Genomic DNA, 17,748 nt, shown 5'->3' with positions numbered 1-17,748 from the left:
ATTGGGGTGGGAGGGGAATTGTTTGGAAAGACCCAGGGCACCAATAAAGAATTAGAAAGCAGCTAACCCAGTGCCCTAAGGCAGAGGCTCTCAACCTGGGCGCCTGTAAGCATCACCAGGGGAGCCCTTTAAAGGAGCTGATGCATGCATCCATCACTGGAGATCTGAATTAATTGGTCGGGGTTGGGCATCAGTCTTTGTAAAAGGTCCCTGGGGGATTCTAATGTGTGGGCAAGGTGGCCGATTAGTGTTTGAAGGGAAGCTTTTTCTACGGCATAATTACATTTAAGGCCACCTGTATTCATTTCTTTAATGGGGGGAAGGGAGCCAACCCTTATTGACTGCACTGCTCGCTATTTAAATAATAATAATAATAAATAGTAATAGCAGCTAGCATTTATTAAAGCTTGTTATATGCCAGGGGTTGTGTTAACCACCTGACATCTGTTGAACCTTCACGACACCTCTGTGAAATGGATATTATTATCTCCCTTTTACAAATGCAGGCTCAGCAAGACCAAGGAATTTGCCTCAAATCTTTCAAGGGCAAATACATAAATACGTAAATGAAAGCAATTACATGCCCAAGATCTTGTAGGGGGACTGGATGTGAACCACTGCCTTTAGTTCTTCTGTTGATGCAACTAACTGCTATCTCAACGCATTTAACAAATATTTATGACTGGACCATATACTGTTTAGTCGCTTCAGTCGTGTCCAACTCTTTGCGAACCCATGGACTGCAGTCCACCAGGCTCCTCTGTCCGTGGGATTCTCCAGGCAAGAATAATAGAGTGGGTTGCCATTTCCTCCTCCAGGGGATCTTCCTGACCCAGGGATCAAACCCACATCTCTTGCATTGGCAGGTGGATTCTTTTACCAATGAACCACCTGGGAAGCCCTATATGTGCCTGACCCTAGGGTAGATACTGTGGATGTGAAGATGAACAAGGCAATATTTCTGCTCTCCAATCTTATCAAAAGACAGCTAATTCCCAAACCATGTGATCAATGCTACTGGGGCAACCAAATACCCCTGTTGGCCCAAGATTCTTTGGTTTTAGCACTAAAATCCTTAATTCTGGACAACTCTTCAGTCCTGGGCGAATGAAGACATTTGGTCACCCTGGATGTTACGGAGCACTGTGTGTGGGCTGGGGCTGGTATGGGACGGTGGGAGCTCGTAGAGAAGAGATCAGGAACTTCACAAAGAACGTTATGTCTCTCTGTAGAAGGCTTTGGAATTCTTTAGGTCAAAAATGGAGGCGAGGGGGCCAGGGAAGAGTGTTCCTGGTGGAAGAACCAGGAAGGAGCTCAGCCTTGGAGGGGAGGGATAGCAAGTAATTTAGTAAAGTTTGAGTTTGGGGTGTGTGGGTGTGGGGTTGATGAAGCTGGCGATGGGGGAATTGGGTCAGTATTAAGGAACTGGGATTCTAGAGGCAAAGAGTTCACCTAAAGAGTTTTCAGCACTGAGTAGGGTTACCTGAGAAGGAAATCCAAAAAACAGGAGATGGTGGGCATTGGTGGTATAGTGGTGAACACAGCTGCCTTTCAAAAATAGAGGGGATATATGTATATACGGACAGCTGATTCACTTTGCTGGAAAGTAGAAACTAACACAACTTTGTAAAACAAGTATACCCCAATACAATTAATAAAACAAATCAAAAGGGTTTTCAGCAAGGGAGAATTACGCTTGATTCTGCACTCAAGAAGATGAAGCTGGTTATGAGAGCAGGGTGGGGGTTACAACTGGAAGATGGTTATGATACAGGTGAGGACTGGGGCCAGGAAAGAATGCTGACTACAGCAGCAACACCATCTAATGCCTATTGATTACTTGTGTGTGTGTGTGTAGGGAGGGGGGCGGTTAGTCACTCAGCTGTGTCCAACTCTTTGTGACCCCATGGACTTAGCCTGCCAGGCTCCTCTGTCCATGGAATTCTCCAGGCAAGAATACTGGAGTGGGTTGCCATCCCTCCTGCAGGGGATCTTCCCATCCCAGGGATCGAACCTGTGTGTCCTGCACTGGCAGGCACTCTTTTTTGCTGAGCCACCAGGGAAGCCCAATTCAGCCTGAACTCTGGCCTTCACCGAGACGCTGGGGATTCCAGTTGTGGGGTCACAGCGGGGCAGACCTGGAGGGGGCGTCTCTGGACGCAGGGGTGGCCCTGCGCTGCAGAGACAACAGCTGGTGTGTTTCCACCAGGCCAGGCCGCACTAGGCGTGCCATTCGCTGTGTGTTTTAAGGACCACCACCGGGAGGGTGAACTGCGCCCCGCCCCGCCCGCTTGCCCCGTCCTTTCAGCTTTTCTGAGGAAATCAGCCTGGAGTCTGTTTAGTTCCGCCCAGCTTGTCTTTGCCTCTCAAAATCTCCATTTTGAGAAGAAAACTAGTGAACGTGACTTTGATGTGTAGGAGACAAATACCAGAACTGCAGAAGGAGCTGCGGACAGCCCGCGCTCCGCTCAGAGCCGGGTGCTGGCCCCGTGTGCACCTCAGGACTGTTTCCTATGAAATCCCAGAAAAAGTTCCTCCGTGGGTGGCACTGTTTCCGCAGCCTGATTGGCCGGGAGGGCTTCATCAGCCAACATTATGTCATCACTGGTTGTTGGCGGGGGCTCCTCAGGGACACTTGAGAAACGTTGATAGAAACATTTCTCTTTGGCAACAGCCGGCTGTTTCCATGGTTTGACAACACTAACCAGATGCAAAGTGGACCAGCAAAGGGGAGGCCTGCCCCGGGGGATTAGAGACCCTCACACACTCAGTCCTGCCCTGGACAGCTTAGATAACCTCCTTCCGGCCCCTTTCCCTTTTTCTCATCTTTGAAGTGGAACAACAATAGGAGCTCTAATTACCTCGTGGTGTGAGAATGAGCAGTTAAAGAAGTTTGCAAAATTTTGAGTTCTTTAATAAAGAGTAATCGTAAAGTCCTTTGGAGGGCACAGTTTATGATTTTGTTTATTTATTTATTTAGGCTGTGCTGCGTCATCATTTGGAGAAGGCAATGGCACCCCACTCCAGTACTCTTGCCTGGAAAATCCCACGGATGGAGGAGCCTGGTAGGCTGCAGTCCATGGGGTCGCTAAGAGTCGGACATGACTGAGCGATTCACTTTCACTTTTCACTTTCATGCATTGGAGAAGGAAATGGCAACCCAGTCCAGTGTTCTTGCCTGGAGAATCCCAGGGACGGGGGAGCCTGGTGGGCTGCCGTCTATGGGGTCGCACAGAGTCGGACACGACTGACGTGACTTAGCGTCATCATTGCCGTGCTGGCTTTTCCGGAGTTGCGGTGAGCGGGGACGGCTCTCTAGTTGTGGCGTGCAGGCTTCTCATTTAGGTGGCTTCTCTTGTTGCAGAAGCACAGGCTCTAGGGCACACGGGCTTCAGTAGTTGCGGGCAATTGCTGTGGCCCACGGGCTGAGTTGCTCTGTGGCATGTGGGATCTTCCCAGATCAGGGATTGAACCTGTGTTTCCTGCACTGGCAGGCAGATTCTTTAACTCTGAGCCATCTGGGAAGCCCTGGAGGGCATATTTTAGAAACAAATGAAATAAGTAACAAAGCAGAACTTAAATGTACTGATGTTAATCTCATATGGATCTAATAGACTGTCATTCTTAGAGATCTACTAACTGAAGTAAATAATCCTCTCACCTGATATAGACAGAATATATTTTTTAAATTGAAGTATAGCTGATTTACATTGTGTTAGTTTCAGGTGTACAGCAATGTTTTTACATATATAAAATTTTCAGATTATTTTCCATTGTAGGTTATTATAAGATATTAAATTTAGTTCCCTGTGCCATCAGTAGGACCTTGATGTTTATCTGTTTTACATATAATGGTATGCATCTTTTAATCCAAACTCCTAATTTTGCCCCATTCCCCTTTGGTAACTATCAGATAGTTTTTTTTTTTTTTCCCCATAAGATTGTTTTCTGTGTCTCTGAGGCTGTTTCTATTTTGTAAATAGTTCATTTGTATCATTTTCTTAGATTCCACATATAAGTGACATGTGATATTTGTCTTTATCTGACTTACTTCACTTAGTATGATAATCTCTAAGTGTATCCACATTGCTGCAAATGGCATTATTTCATTATTTTTTATGGCTGAGTAATATTCCATGGTGGGCTTCCCTAGTGGCTCGGGGTAAAACAAAATCTGTCAACCAATGCAGGAGACTGGGGTTCGCTCCTTGGTTTGGGAAGATCCCCTGGAGAAGGAAATGACAACCCACTCCAGTATTCCTGCCTGGGAAATCCCATGGACAGAGGAGCCTGCCAGGCTACAGTCCTTGGGGTTGCAAAAGAGTCAGACATGACTTAGCAACTAAACAACAAGAACAATATCAAGCTGGTTTTAGAAAAGGCAGAGGAACCAGAGATCAAATTGCCAACATCCACTGGATCATAGAAAAAGCAAGAGAGTTCCAGAAAAACATCTATTTCTACTTTACTGACTATGCCAAAGCCTTTGACTGTGTGGATCACAATGAACCGTGGAAAATTCTTCAAGAAATGGGAATACCAGACCACCTGACCTGCCTCATCAGAAATCTGTATGCAGGTAAGGAAGCAACAGTTCAAACTGGACATGGAACAACAGACTGTTTCCAAACAGGAAAAGGAGTACATCAAGGCTGTATATTGTCACCCTGCTTATTTAACTTATATGCAGAGTACCTCATAAGAAATGCTGGGCTAGATGAAGCACAAGCTGGAATCAAGATTGCTGGGAGAAATAGCAATAACCTCAGATATGCAGATGACACCACCCTTATGGCAGAAAGTGAAGAAGAACTAAAGAGCCTCTTGATGAAACTGAAAGAGGAGAGTGAAAAAGTTGGTTTAAAACTCAATATTCAGAAAACTGAGATAATGGCATCTGGTCCCATCACTTCATGGCAAATAGGTGGGGAAACAGTGGAAACAGTGACAGACATTATTTTTGGGGCTCCAAAATCACTGCAGATGGTGACTGCAGCCATGAAATTAAAAGACACTTACTCCTTGGAAGAAAAGTTATGACCAACCTAGACAGCATATTAAAAAGCAGAGACATTACTTTGTCAACAAAGGTCCATCTAGTCAAGGCTATGGTTTTTCCAGTGGTCATGTATGGATGTGAGAGTTGGACTATAAAGAAAGCTGAGTGCCGAAGAATTGTTGGAGAAGACTCTTGAGAGTCCCTTGGACTACAAGGAGATCCAACCAGTCCATCCTAAAGGAAATCAGTCCTAAATATTCATTGGAAGGACTGATGCTGAAGCTGAAACTCCCAATACTTTGGCCGCCCAATGCGAAGAGCCGACTCTTTTCAAAAGACCCTGATGTTGGGAAAGATCGAAGGCAGGAAGAGAAGGGGACAGTGACAACAGAGGATGAGATGGTTGGATGGCATCACCAAATTATCAATGGACATGAGTTTGAGTAAACTCCAGGAATTGGTGATGGACAGGGAGGCCTGTCGTACTGCAGTCCATGGGGTTGCAAAGACTTAGACACAACTGAGCGACTGAACTGACTGGCTGAACAAGAACAATAACAACATTCATACATATTCCATTGTATATGTGTATGTACACACACATATATATCTCACATCTTCTTTATCCATTCATCTGACAGAATATTTTTAATGTAATTTTTTTTTTTGAACAGGTAGAAAACTCACAAGGTTTAATATTCCAAAGAGATGAAAGGCTTCCCTGGGGGCTCAGATGGTAAAGAATCTTCCTGCAGTGTGGGAGACCTGGGTTCGATCCCTGGGTTGGGAAGATCCCCTGGAGGAGGTCATGGCAACCCACTCCAATATTCTTGCCTGGAGAATCTCCGTGAACAGAGGAGCCTGGCGGGCTACAGTCCATGGACTTGCAGAGTCGGACACAACTGAGCAACTAAGCACACCCACACATGAAGGGATATGGAGTCACCGTTTCCTCCTGGACTTGTCCCAGTGAGTCAAGCTCCCTCTGCAAAGGCAGGGGACGAGCAAGCCCTGGTCTGTCTGAGGCTTTCTGATTTAGCCTTGAAAGTCCTTAGCCAACTGGTTGGTCACCCAATGTCACAGGCATAACTGACATTATGAGTCTGTTGTGTGTCCTTCTGCTGCTGCTTCTGCTAAGTCGCTTCAGTCATGTCCGACTCTGTGTGACCCCATAGATGGCAGCCCACCAGGCTCCCCCGTCCCTGGAGGGACGCCTTGTCCCTCCAGGCAAGAACACTGGAGTGGGTTGCCATTTCCTTCTCCAATGCATGAAAGTGAAAAATGAAAGTGAAGTCGCTCAGTCGTGTCCGACTCTTCGCGACCCCATGGACTGCAGCCTACTAGGCTCCTCCATCCATGGGATTTTCTAGAGGTATGTAATTTGACAAGAGCGATCTTACTATTTAAAAAATCATCACAGAAAGCTGTTGTAAACGACTAGCACATAATATTGAGAAAGGAGGAAACCATAATAACACGGAGACACAATTCTTATCGTCTAAGTGTTATTTTTAAGCATTTCCAGCCCTGGAATTGCTATTCCTCTGCAAAAGAAATCTCCCTGCCAGGCTTGGGGGAAAATGTCACATAAATGGTGAATTCTGTGGCCCCATTTCCCATAGGTGTGGTTGACCATTATCCTTTTGTTTACAATTTATTTTTGTATGGTTAAAAAAAGCATTTGTGTCCCGGGTGTTTGAATTTCATAAATATATTTATCCACCAAGTTATCTTTAAGAGTTCCCTGGGCGAATGCAACCGATTTGGGAAAGCCCCGTTTCAGAGACAGCAGAACAACTGCCCTTATCAAGTGTGAACTGAGAAAGACATAGGGAGGCCTTTTCCAGGCTAAAAATAGACCTAGAACTCGGCGTATTTTAGCTTCGGGACTTTTTACAAACTGTCTGGCAAACCAGCACATTATTATTTTATGAATAAGGCACCAGCGTTCCTTTTAAATGTTCTAGCTTCAGGCTGTTTTACTTTCGTGCAAAAAAGAAAAGAAAAGAAAAAGGTGAATTATTTATGAAAATAGGCATGAATATCATATGATAATACCCTCAGTTCTTGCAGGGAGTAAAATGCGCTGTGGCTGGTGCTGTCCGCTCCGCAGGCGAGCTGAGCCGGAGCACGCTGAGGATGCTGCTGGCGGCTGAGATGCGGTATGTGATCCAGAGAACCGTCAGGGCTTCTCCACCTCACTCGTGCTCTCTCAGCCTCCTTCCCTTCTTCCCTCCTGCTTCCCTGGCCGCCTCCCATCTTCCCCTTCCCCCCCACCTGCCCTCTCCCTGCCCCTCCCCTCCCCCCCCCGCCCTCCCCAACCCCCCCCCCCCGCCCTCCCCAACCCCCCCCCCCGCCCTCCCCAACCCCCCCCCCCGCCCTCCCCAACCCCCCCCCCCGCCTCTCCCCTCCCCACTCTTCCCTCTCCACCTCCCCTCCCCTCCCCCTCCCCATCTTCCCTCCCCACATCCCTTCTCCCCTCCCCGAGTCCCCTCTCCCCCTCCCCTCCCACCTCCCTTCCCCTTCCCTCCCTCTCTTCCTTCCTCCATTTCCTCCCTCTTTCCCTCCATCTCGCTCTGCCAAACTTCAGAAAGCAGAGTAGGGAAATCCTTCCTACACTCAAGTGTGGTCAGCAAGCTGGTTTTATGGAACTGCGAATTCAAGTTGTTCACCCTCTGTCAGCCTCAGTTTCTTCATCAGTGAAAGGAGGTGCTAATGATATCTTCTCCCTAGGCCTGTGATGAGGAGTAAAGGGGACGGATATGGAAAGCGCCCGACAACGAGCAAACGATAAACATTAGCTGTTATCAGAGCCTGCCGCTGGGGGACACACAGGATATGTGTGCTCCTGGGTAGAGATCACAGTTCGTGGACAGGGAGAGGGTGGGTAAGGTGACCAGCTCTTCCTGGTTTGTCCAGGACCAACTGGTTTATTTTTTTAACTTTCATTCTACATCAGAACTGTTTTTCATTGAGGTAACATTAGCTTATAAGTTTCACATGTACAACATTATATTGCTACCTCATCCCTACAGTGTGCTCACCACCAAAAATTTAGCTTCCATCCATCACTATATAGTTACTTGGTTTCAAAATGGAAAGTCCTGGGCTTCCCTGGTGGCTCAGTGGTGAAGAATACACCTGCCAATGCAGGAGACACAAGTTCCATCCCTGGTCTGGGAAGATCCCACCTGCCGCAGAGCAACTAAGCCAGTCTGCCACAACTATTGAGTCTGTGCTCTAGAGCCCGGGACCAACAGCTACTGAAGCCTACGAGCCACGAGCCCATGCTCCACAGCGACAGAATCCACTGCAAAGAGAAGCCTGAGCACTGCAACTAGAGAAACGCCTGCACAGCAATGAAGACCCAGCACTGCTGCAAATAAATACATAAAACAGAAAGCCCTGCACCGTGGGAACCTCCAGAGCAGCCTCACTGGTGGCTGATCGCCCTCCTGAGTCAGATCGGGTTGGCTCTGTCCTCTTCTGGTCTTCCCTCTTCTCATCAGAGCCTGTGTCACGGCGCCAGAGCTCCAGCACGTGTGAGGTTACAAGGACACTCAGTTGCCTGGCACACAGAAAGGGAAGGGGACAGCCTGCCGGGAACGAGCTCTGCGGGACCCCCTCCGCCTGCCTGGCCACTTGGTCATGGACTATGTGACCAGTGACCGAGAAGTGAGGTGTCTCCCTCCGTCTGGCCACCTGCCCCCGGCCTCCCCTCGGGGGGCTTCCTCCAGACCTCCCAGCTGACCTAGGAGAAATGGGAGGAAACGGTGCAAGCACTGAAAAGGGGAAGAAATACAACTCCCTTTATTACGTGGATGGCAGAAACTGTGTATAAAGAACCCCATTTTATTTCATTTCTTTTTTGACTTTTTATTTTATACTGAAGTGTAGCCAGTGAACAATGTTGTGATAGTTTTAGGTGCTCAGCAAAGGGGCTCAGCCAGACAAGTACATGAGTCCACTCTCCCCCAACTCCCGTCCCACCCAGACTGCCACATAACATGGAGCGGACTTCCCTGTGCTATACAGGAGGTCCTTGTTGTTTACCCATTTTAAACATAACAGTGTGTACATGTCCATCCCGAACTTCCTAACTATCCCTTGCTCTCTTCCTCCCCTCCTGGTCACCATAGGTTCCGTCTCTAGGTCTGTGAGTGTGTTTCTGTTTTGTAAATAAGTTCGTTTGTATCACGTCTTTTTAGATTCCGCATATAAGGGACGTCATATGATGTTTTTGCTTCTCTGTCTGACTTCCTTCACTCAGTATGACAATCCCTGGGTGCACCCATTCTGCTGCATATGACATTATTTCTTTCTGGTAACCGTAAGTTTGTTCTTTAAGTCGGTGAGTCTGTTACTGCTTTGTAAATAAGTTCATTTGTGTCATTTCTTTTTAGCTTTAAAGGAGCCCATTTTAGAATTTGTCTTGAACGTAGCATTTCCCTGGTATTTCAGGAGTATGTTTTGTTGCAGTGATCGGGGCCGGTACAAAGGAGGTTTGGAATGGGTTTCCAGAAGTTTCTCTGTCTAAGCCAGCACTATTCTTTTCAATGCATTCTGAGATTCAGAGCACTGTGCCGAGAATAGGGCATTTCCCAGGCGTAGGGGGAGGGAAACAGACCACAGAGGGTTGCTGGTAGGACTGAAGAAATGCCATGTGTGAGGTGGAGCCTGGCACACAGCGGGCACTGTGTAAACATCAGTTCCCTGTCAGAACCTCTCCAGTAATGATTGTATGGTACACGTAAAATCCATTCCCTACTCTCCCTGACCCTTTTCTCTTGGGTCTGGAAACTTTGTTTACAAGTGATTCGATTACCAGGCAGTAGATTTTGTCTGCAAATCAGAGTGGCTTTCATTAAGACCAGAGGCCACGTGTCACGTGCTTCTTCCCTCCCCACGGTGCCCAGCCCGTGAAATAACTGCCGCTCTGGCAAGAAGCCCTCCAGGAGACATAATGAGGAAAAGATGGAAGACGGGCCGAGTCACTGTGGGGTCGCCCCCCGCCCCCTCCGGATTTCTTGCTGAGTTGCCTCCACTTCTTTGCCTCACGTGCCCTTCGGGAAGATGGTTGGTCACCTGCTTCTGCAAACTGGAGTAGAAATACCCCCCAAAGCCTATAGGGACCCCTCTCCAAGCCAGTCCTTCTTCCCATTGCCCAAGCTCGAGGATCCTTCTCAAGTCCCTAGACTGAGAAACTGCTGGGAGCCCCCATTTCCAATCTATAATATAGAGTTGGAAGGTTAAGTGTGATTATGCATGTAAAGCTCAGTGAATACTGGCCACTGTTACCTGGAACTTCTTCACTCCCATTAAGTCTGTCCTTAAAAATTATTTCTGATAAAGAGTGTCAAGTGTGGGTGTGAGGCAGAAACGGAGAGAGACTGCTCTGGGGTTCTTGAGTCCACCTTTCCCATTTCCTTTACTCACACTCTGATGTCTGATCTTTGGTCACCTTTCTAGACCTTTCCCTCAGAGTTATATTAAGAAGGGGATTCATGTCATCATCCATTTTAGGCAACAAAATAGTTCAGATTCAAAATATATACTACAAGTTAAAAAATAAATGCAAAATTAATACAAGGTTACTGCAGAGACTAGGATATTCTGGTAAGGAAAGGAAGAAAATATAAATGCCCCATGGCTCAGACGGTAAAGAATCTGCCTGCAATGCAGGAGATCAGGTTTGGTCCCTGAGTTGGGAAGATCCCCTGGAGAAGTGAATGGCAACCACTCCAGTATTCTTGCCTGGAGAATCCCATGGACAGAGGAGCCTGGTAGGCTACAGTCCACGGAGTCACAAAGAGTCAGACAGAACTGAGCGACCAACACTTTCACTTTCACACTGACCACACACTTGGGGATAATTTCTGTTTACATGTTGATATATTTCCTTCTAATCTTTTTTCTTGAGCATCCTTCCATTTTAAGTCAGCTGTCACATGCATGCTAAGTCACTTCAGTCATGTCCAACTCTTTGCTATCCCATGGACTACAGCCTGCAGGCTCCTCTATCCATGGGATTCTTCTCGATCCGGGGATCGAACTCATGTCCCTTATGTCTTCTGTATTGGTAGGTGGGTTCTTTACCACTAGCACCAGCTGGGAAGCCCTGTTCATCCCAGGGAAAAGAGAACGTAGACCTTTTGAAGGATTAGGTTACTTGCTTGAGATCCATTTCCTCAGGGCTGACATGTGAAACCAAGAGTAGGTGCCGATTGACCATGGTTCTTCCTGCTCTGCACCCAAGGAATCTAGATGATTGACTCAGGTAGCGAGCTTTGCTCTGCAGCAGCTGTCCCTGGAGTTGTCCCTTGTGTATTGGTGAGACTTGAAGGTTGGAAAAACAATTTTATAGTTAAGTATTTTCAGTTATTGCCATGTTCCTTCTTCATTGTTCGGATATCTTAATAATTAACATTTGCTGACCATGTGCCATTTCTTTGATACTGTGTTAAGCATATTTTAAGTGTTAACTCATTTAGTTCTGAAAATCCTCTCATAAGCCAGTTTCTCTTATTATATGTATTCTATTGGTGAGGAAATGGAGGCATAACAGGTTTATGGGACTAAATTACTTCTCTTATAGTTTCTCTGATCTTTTCCAGTCCTGTGGCCACTGCTGAGTTTTCCAAATTTGCTGGCATATTGAGTACAGCACTTTAACAGCATCATCTTTTAGAATTTTAAACAGCTCAGCCGGAATTCCATCACTTCCTCTAGCTTTGCTCATAGTAATGCTTCTTAAGGCCCACTTGACTTCACACTGCAAGAGATCTCATTTCACATGCTAGCAAGGAAATGCTCAAGGTCCTTCAAGCTAGGCTTCAGCAGTATGTGAACCAAGAACTTTCAGATGTAGAAGCTGGGTTCCTAAAAGACAGAGGAACCAGAGATCAAATTGCCAACACTCACTGGGTCATAGAGAAAGCAAGACAATTTCAGAAAAACATCTACTTCTGCTTCATTGACTACAGTAAGGCCTTTGACTGTGTGGATCCCAACAAACTGTGGAAAATTCTTCAAGAAATGGGAATACCAGACCATCTGACCTGCCTCTGGAGAGAACTATATGCAGGACAAGAAGCAACAGTTACAACTGGTCCTGGAACAACAGACTGGTTCAAAACTGGGAAAGGAGTACGTCAAGGCTGTATATTGTCACCTGCTCATTTAACTTATGTGCAGAGTACTTCATGAGAAACGCCAGGCTGCATGAAGCACAAGCTGGAATCAAGATTGCTGGGAGAAATATCAATAACCTCAGATATGCAGATGATACCATTATAATGGCACAAAGTGAGGAGGAACTACAGAGTTTCTTGATGAGAGTGGAAGAGGAGAGTGGAAATGCTGGCTTGAAACTCAGCACTAAAGAAAAAACTAAGATCATGGCATCTGGTCCCATCACTTCATGGCAAATAGAAGGGGTAAAAGTGGAAGCAGTGACAGATTTTCTTTTCTTGCGCTCTAAAATCACTGTAAACGGTGACTGCAGCCATGAAATTAAAAGGCACTTCATCCTTGGAAGGAAAGCTATGACAAACATAGGCAGCATATTAAAAAGCAGAGATATCACTTCGTTGACAAAGGTTCATTCAGTTCAGTTCAGTCTCTCAGTTGTGTATGACTCTTTGCGACCCCATGGACTGCAGCACGCCAGGCCTTCCTGTCCATCATCAACTCCTGGAGCCTACTCAAACTCATGTCCATTGAGTCAGTGATGCCATCCAACCATCTCATCCTCTGTTGTCCCCTTCTCTTCCCGCCTTCAATCTTTCCCAGCATCAGGGTCTTTTCTAATGAGTCAGTTCTTTGCATCAGGTGGCCAAAGTGTTGGAGTTTCAGCTTCAGCATCAGTCCTTCCAATGAATATTCAGGACTGATTTCCTTTAGGATGGACTGGTTGGATCTCCTTGAAGTCCAAGGGACTCTAAAGAGTCTTCTCCAACACCACAGTTCAAAAGCATCAATTCTTTGGTGCTCAGCTTTCTTTATAGTCCAACTCACATCCATACATGACTACTGGAAAAACCATAGCTTTGACCAGATGGACCTTTGTTGGCAAAGTAATGTCTCTGCTTTTTAATACACTGTCTAGGTTGGTCATAACTTTCCTTCCAAGGAGTAAGCGTCTTTTAATTTCACGGCTGCAGTCATCATCTGCAGTGATTTTGGAGCCCAGAAAAATAAAGTCTGTCACTGTTTCCATTGTTTCCCCATCTATTTTCCATGAAGTGATGGGACCAGATGCCATGATCTTCGTTTTCTGAATGTTGAGTTTTAAGCCAACTTTTTCACTCTCCTTTTTCACTTTCGTCAAGAGGCTCTTTAGTTCTTTGCTTTCTGCCATAAGAGTGGTGTCATCTGCATATCTGACAAAGGTATGTATAGTTAAAAATATGGTTTTTCCAGTAGTCATGTACGGATGTGAGAGTTGTACCATAAAGAAGGCTGAGCACTGAAGAACTGATGCTTTCAAATTGTGATGCTAGAGAAGACTCTTGAGAGTCCGTCGGACTGCAAGGAGATCAAACCAGTCAATCCTAAAGGAAATCAGTCCTGAATATTCACTGGAATGACTGATGCTGTAGCTGAAGCTCTAGCGCTTTGGCCACCTGATGTGAAGAGCTGACTTATTGGAAAAGACCCTGATGCTGGGAAAGACTGAAGGCAAAAGCAGAGGATGAGATGTTTAGATAGCATCACCAACTCAATGGACATGGCTTTGAGCAAACTCTGGAAGATAGTGAAGGACATAGGAGCCTGGCATGCTGCGGTTGATGGGGTCACAAAGAGTTGGACACAACTTAGTGACTGAACAACAACAACATCCTAACAATATTAGTTCAAATAGAAACAAAATAATAAATAAGGTAACATTGACACATTGTTATGAAAATAACTGTATTTTCTTTAAAAACCCAGAAGAGTGGCAATATTTTAACATTTTTTGGTAAAACTCCTTAATGTCTGACAGTAGAAAATAGGTAGGTTTTCACATTCACTTTTGAATTCATTGTGTTACAATTTGTTGTTTTGGTTGAAAAATGAAAAAAAAAAAAAAAATTCAGCCTTGCCCTAATATGCAGTTAGAAAAGAGAAGGGGATTTTTATAACCTTTTCAGATAGTATGGATATACTCCTTGAATTTCACACCAAAATTTGTGAGCAGTAGTTTCTTAGATAAGTTTCTTAAAGATTAGTTGCACTGTGAAGTCTGGAACCATATCAATGAAATTTTGTACTCTGTTTCATTGAAATCCATTGGTCTATCTTGCACTTTGTATGGAACTTTCAGCCAGACATAATTTTGTAACATTGTACTTTGGCCATGTAGAAAAGAACTGGCTTGCTGATTTAAGCACATCTTCCAAATTTTGACGTATTTATAGTATATAATATCAAAAACACCACCAAGCTCATCAGAAAAGTCTTGCAGTATTAGGAAGCTGCTCAGCTCACAGCAGAAAGTCCTAATTGACAAGGTTTTCCTAAAAATTCAGATTTTAGCTTGAAAGGTTTGAATTTTATCATTGTTTACAATACTATCAGTAACTATCATTGAAACGACAGACTCATTCTTGTTCATTTTTTGAGAAAGTGCTCACCAAAGACCTGGGGCTTCCCAGGTGGCGCTAGTGGTAAAGAAACCTGCCTGCCAATGCAGGAAACATAAGAGATGCAGGTTTGATCCCTCAGTCAGGAAGATCCCCTGGAGGAGGTAATAGCAACCTGTTTCAGTATCGTTGCCTGGAGAATCCCATGCACAGAGGAGCCTGGAAGGCTCGTCTGTAGGTTGCAAAGAGTCAGACATGACTGAAGCGACTTAGCAGGCACTGCCAAGGACCAGGTCTGAAGTTTGTCAGGCACTCTTTTGATTAACAATGACATTCCATGAAAAAAGTGGCTGGTTCAGTTTGCAGCTCTAAGAATCGCACACATGCTTTATCTCGAGACAGTCATCATGGCTCATAATGCAGAAATAGTGGTTTATGCATACTTCTCATTTCATCACATCTAACAGTAAAATGTTCCCTTCTCAAGGGTCAAGGTTTAATCATTTCATGACTCTATCAAGGACATTATAAAGTGAAAGTGACTTTTTTTTTCCCCCTGCTGTGCATGGTCATAAAGAATGCAATTACTATGAGTGTAGTTTGTCTTAATTCATGCTAAAGCATCAGTTTTCATCACGATAGCTTTTGCATCATCAATGAAAAAGCCAAATAACATCTTACTGTTATTACAGAATTCATTTCGACTTTTCAGTTTCCCTGGAAGGGTCTCAGGGACCTCAGGAGCCCCAGACCACACCTTTAGAACTTCTGCTTTAGCTTGCCATTGATTCTAGAGGCGATCCAACATGCTTCCAATAAACTCTTTTCCTGAAATCAGCCCAAGTTGCTTTCTGTTGCCAGTCACCAGTGTTCCGTGTTAAAAAGATTATTGTTTGTGGTTGGTTGTGAGAAATGAAGCATTTCCTGCCATATTGGTAAATAAGGATGTCCCAGTCATCAGCAACTGCAGCCCTCCAATATGGGAAACAGTGTCAGACTTTATTTTTCTGGGTTCCAAAATCACTACAGATGGTGACTGCAGCCATGAAATTAAAAGACGCTTACTCCTTGGAAGGAAAGTTATGACCAACCTAGATAGCATATTCAAAAGCAGAGACATTACTTTGCCAACAAAGGTTCGTCTAGTCAAGGCTATGGTTTTTCCTGTGGTCATGTATGGATGTGAGAGTTGGACTGTGAAGAAGGCTGAGCGCCAAAGAATTGATGCTTTTGAACTGTGGTGTTGGAGAAGACTCTTGAGAGTCCCTTGGACTGCAAGGAGATCCAACCAGTCCATTCTGAAGGAGATCAGCCCTGGGATTTCTTTGGAAGGAATGATGCTAAAGCTGAAACTCCAGCACTTTGGCCACCTCATGTGAAGAGTTGACTCATTGGAAAAGACTCTGATGCTGGGAGGGATTGGGGGCAAGAGGAGAAGGGGACGACAGAGGATGAGATGGCTGGATGGCATCACTGACTGGATGGACGTGAGTCTGAGTGAACTCAGGGAGTTGGTGATGGACAGGGAGGCCTGGCATGCTGCGATTCATGGGGTCGCAAAGAGTCGGACACGACTGAGCGACTGATCTGATCTGATCTGAATATGAGCTGCTGAGCCCTACGGACAACCAGGAAGGAGAAGAAAACGTGCTACCTGGCAGGCATCAGCCTGGAGTCACTCCCTACAGTGAGCCCCAAGGAAGCCCAGGATGGAAAAAACACAGTATACTGGCCCCAGAGAGAGGAGGTACATAGAAAAGGAATGATTTCAGCGAGCCCAGACTCTTGCATCTTCCCGTACATAAGAGAAGTGCTAAATTCCTTAACTTGGGATATCTGGTTTTCTTTAATCATCATCTTGTGACGTTCAGACCACCTGCACTTCGTGGCAAAACCTCTATATAACCTGGCTCCTTCCCTCACCTCTTCAGAGCAGTTCTCCCAGGGTCACTTCAGATGCTGTCTCCTGGGCTTGAAGTCCTAAAAATTCCCACTGAATAAAACATAACTCTCAACTTTTAGATTGTGAATATTTTTAAAGTCAACAGTTGATTCAAAAATGTTTGAGGAACTCTAGGGCAGTTTATAAGTAAGTTCTTCGTTGTGATGATTTGCACAGCGAGTAATCAGGAAGAAGGAAAGGTTCTAAAGTTTCATTTTACTAAAATAATCTAACATTTATGTACATTCTTGGTGTTGTACATTCTTGGTGGTAGGTTATGTACATTCTTGGTGTTAAGTTATGTAATTCTTGGTGTTAAACAATCAAGCGAGTCTACCCCAGTCCATGAATTGTGGTAAAAGAAGGATAAGGAGACAAATGTTTTCTTCCTTCTTAGGGACATTTCCAGTGACCTTTCTGAGCTAAGTATGGCCATCCTCACTTTAGACATTAAAGACTTGGATTCTGTGGGTAAGTTTTCAGCCAAGGCCATTAAGTGGTCAAACCTCTTACCCTGAATAGAGGCTCCAAAACCCAGCACTTCTTTAACTCTCCATGGAGGGATTTCTGATAAGGACAAAAATCTAAGCCTGTGATATCTGAGGTTTATGCCTTAGAGGGCAGTCCTGCAAAATCATGGACGTCAGCAGTGGTTCTTTAAGAAATTTCTTTTCTAAATTCTATCACGATGATATGATAAAATGCTGGCTCTCTATCAACACACCATTTTTTGACAGAAAGTGGTATTTTAGAAAGTTGGAAGAGACCTAAAGCTTGTGATCTGTCCAAATTTCTCACATTCAACATGCATTTCAAATAGTACCTCCTGGGTGTTAACTTCTGATAGCCTGCTTGTTCATCCCAGTAAATCAAAATGTATCACATTATAAGTGACAGGCAGCTTGTGTGTGTGTGTGTGTGTGTGTGTGTGTGTGTGTTAGTCTTCAGCCATGTTTGACTCTTTGCAACCCCATGGACTGTAGCCCACCAGGCTCCTCTGTCCATGGAATTCTCCAGGCAAGAATACTGGAGTGGGTAGCCATTCCCTTCTCCAGGGGATCTTCCCAGCCCAGAGATTGAACCCGGGTCTCCTGGCAGCTTCTTAGATGTCCCCAATGATCCTTGCTTCCTGATACTCTCACCCTTGTATAACCCCTTCCCCTTGTGATGAGATCTGTAACTTGCTTCCAACCAACAGAATATAGCAAAGGTGTTGGGATGTTGCTTCTGTTGTCAGGTTT

The sequence above is a fragment of the Bos grunniens genome, chromosome 21, assembly GCF_055505025.1.
Source record: "Bos grunniens cultivar Pamir isolate PY7600 chromosome 21, Bosgru_T2T1.0, whole genome shotgun sequence".
Taxonomy (NCBI): domain Eukaryota; kingdom Metazoa; phylum Chordata; class Mammalia; order Artiodactyla; family Bovidae; genus Bos; species Bos grunniens.
This window is presented reverse-complemented; position numbering follows the sequence as displayed.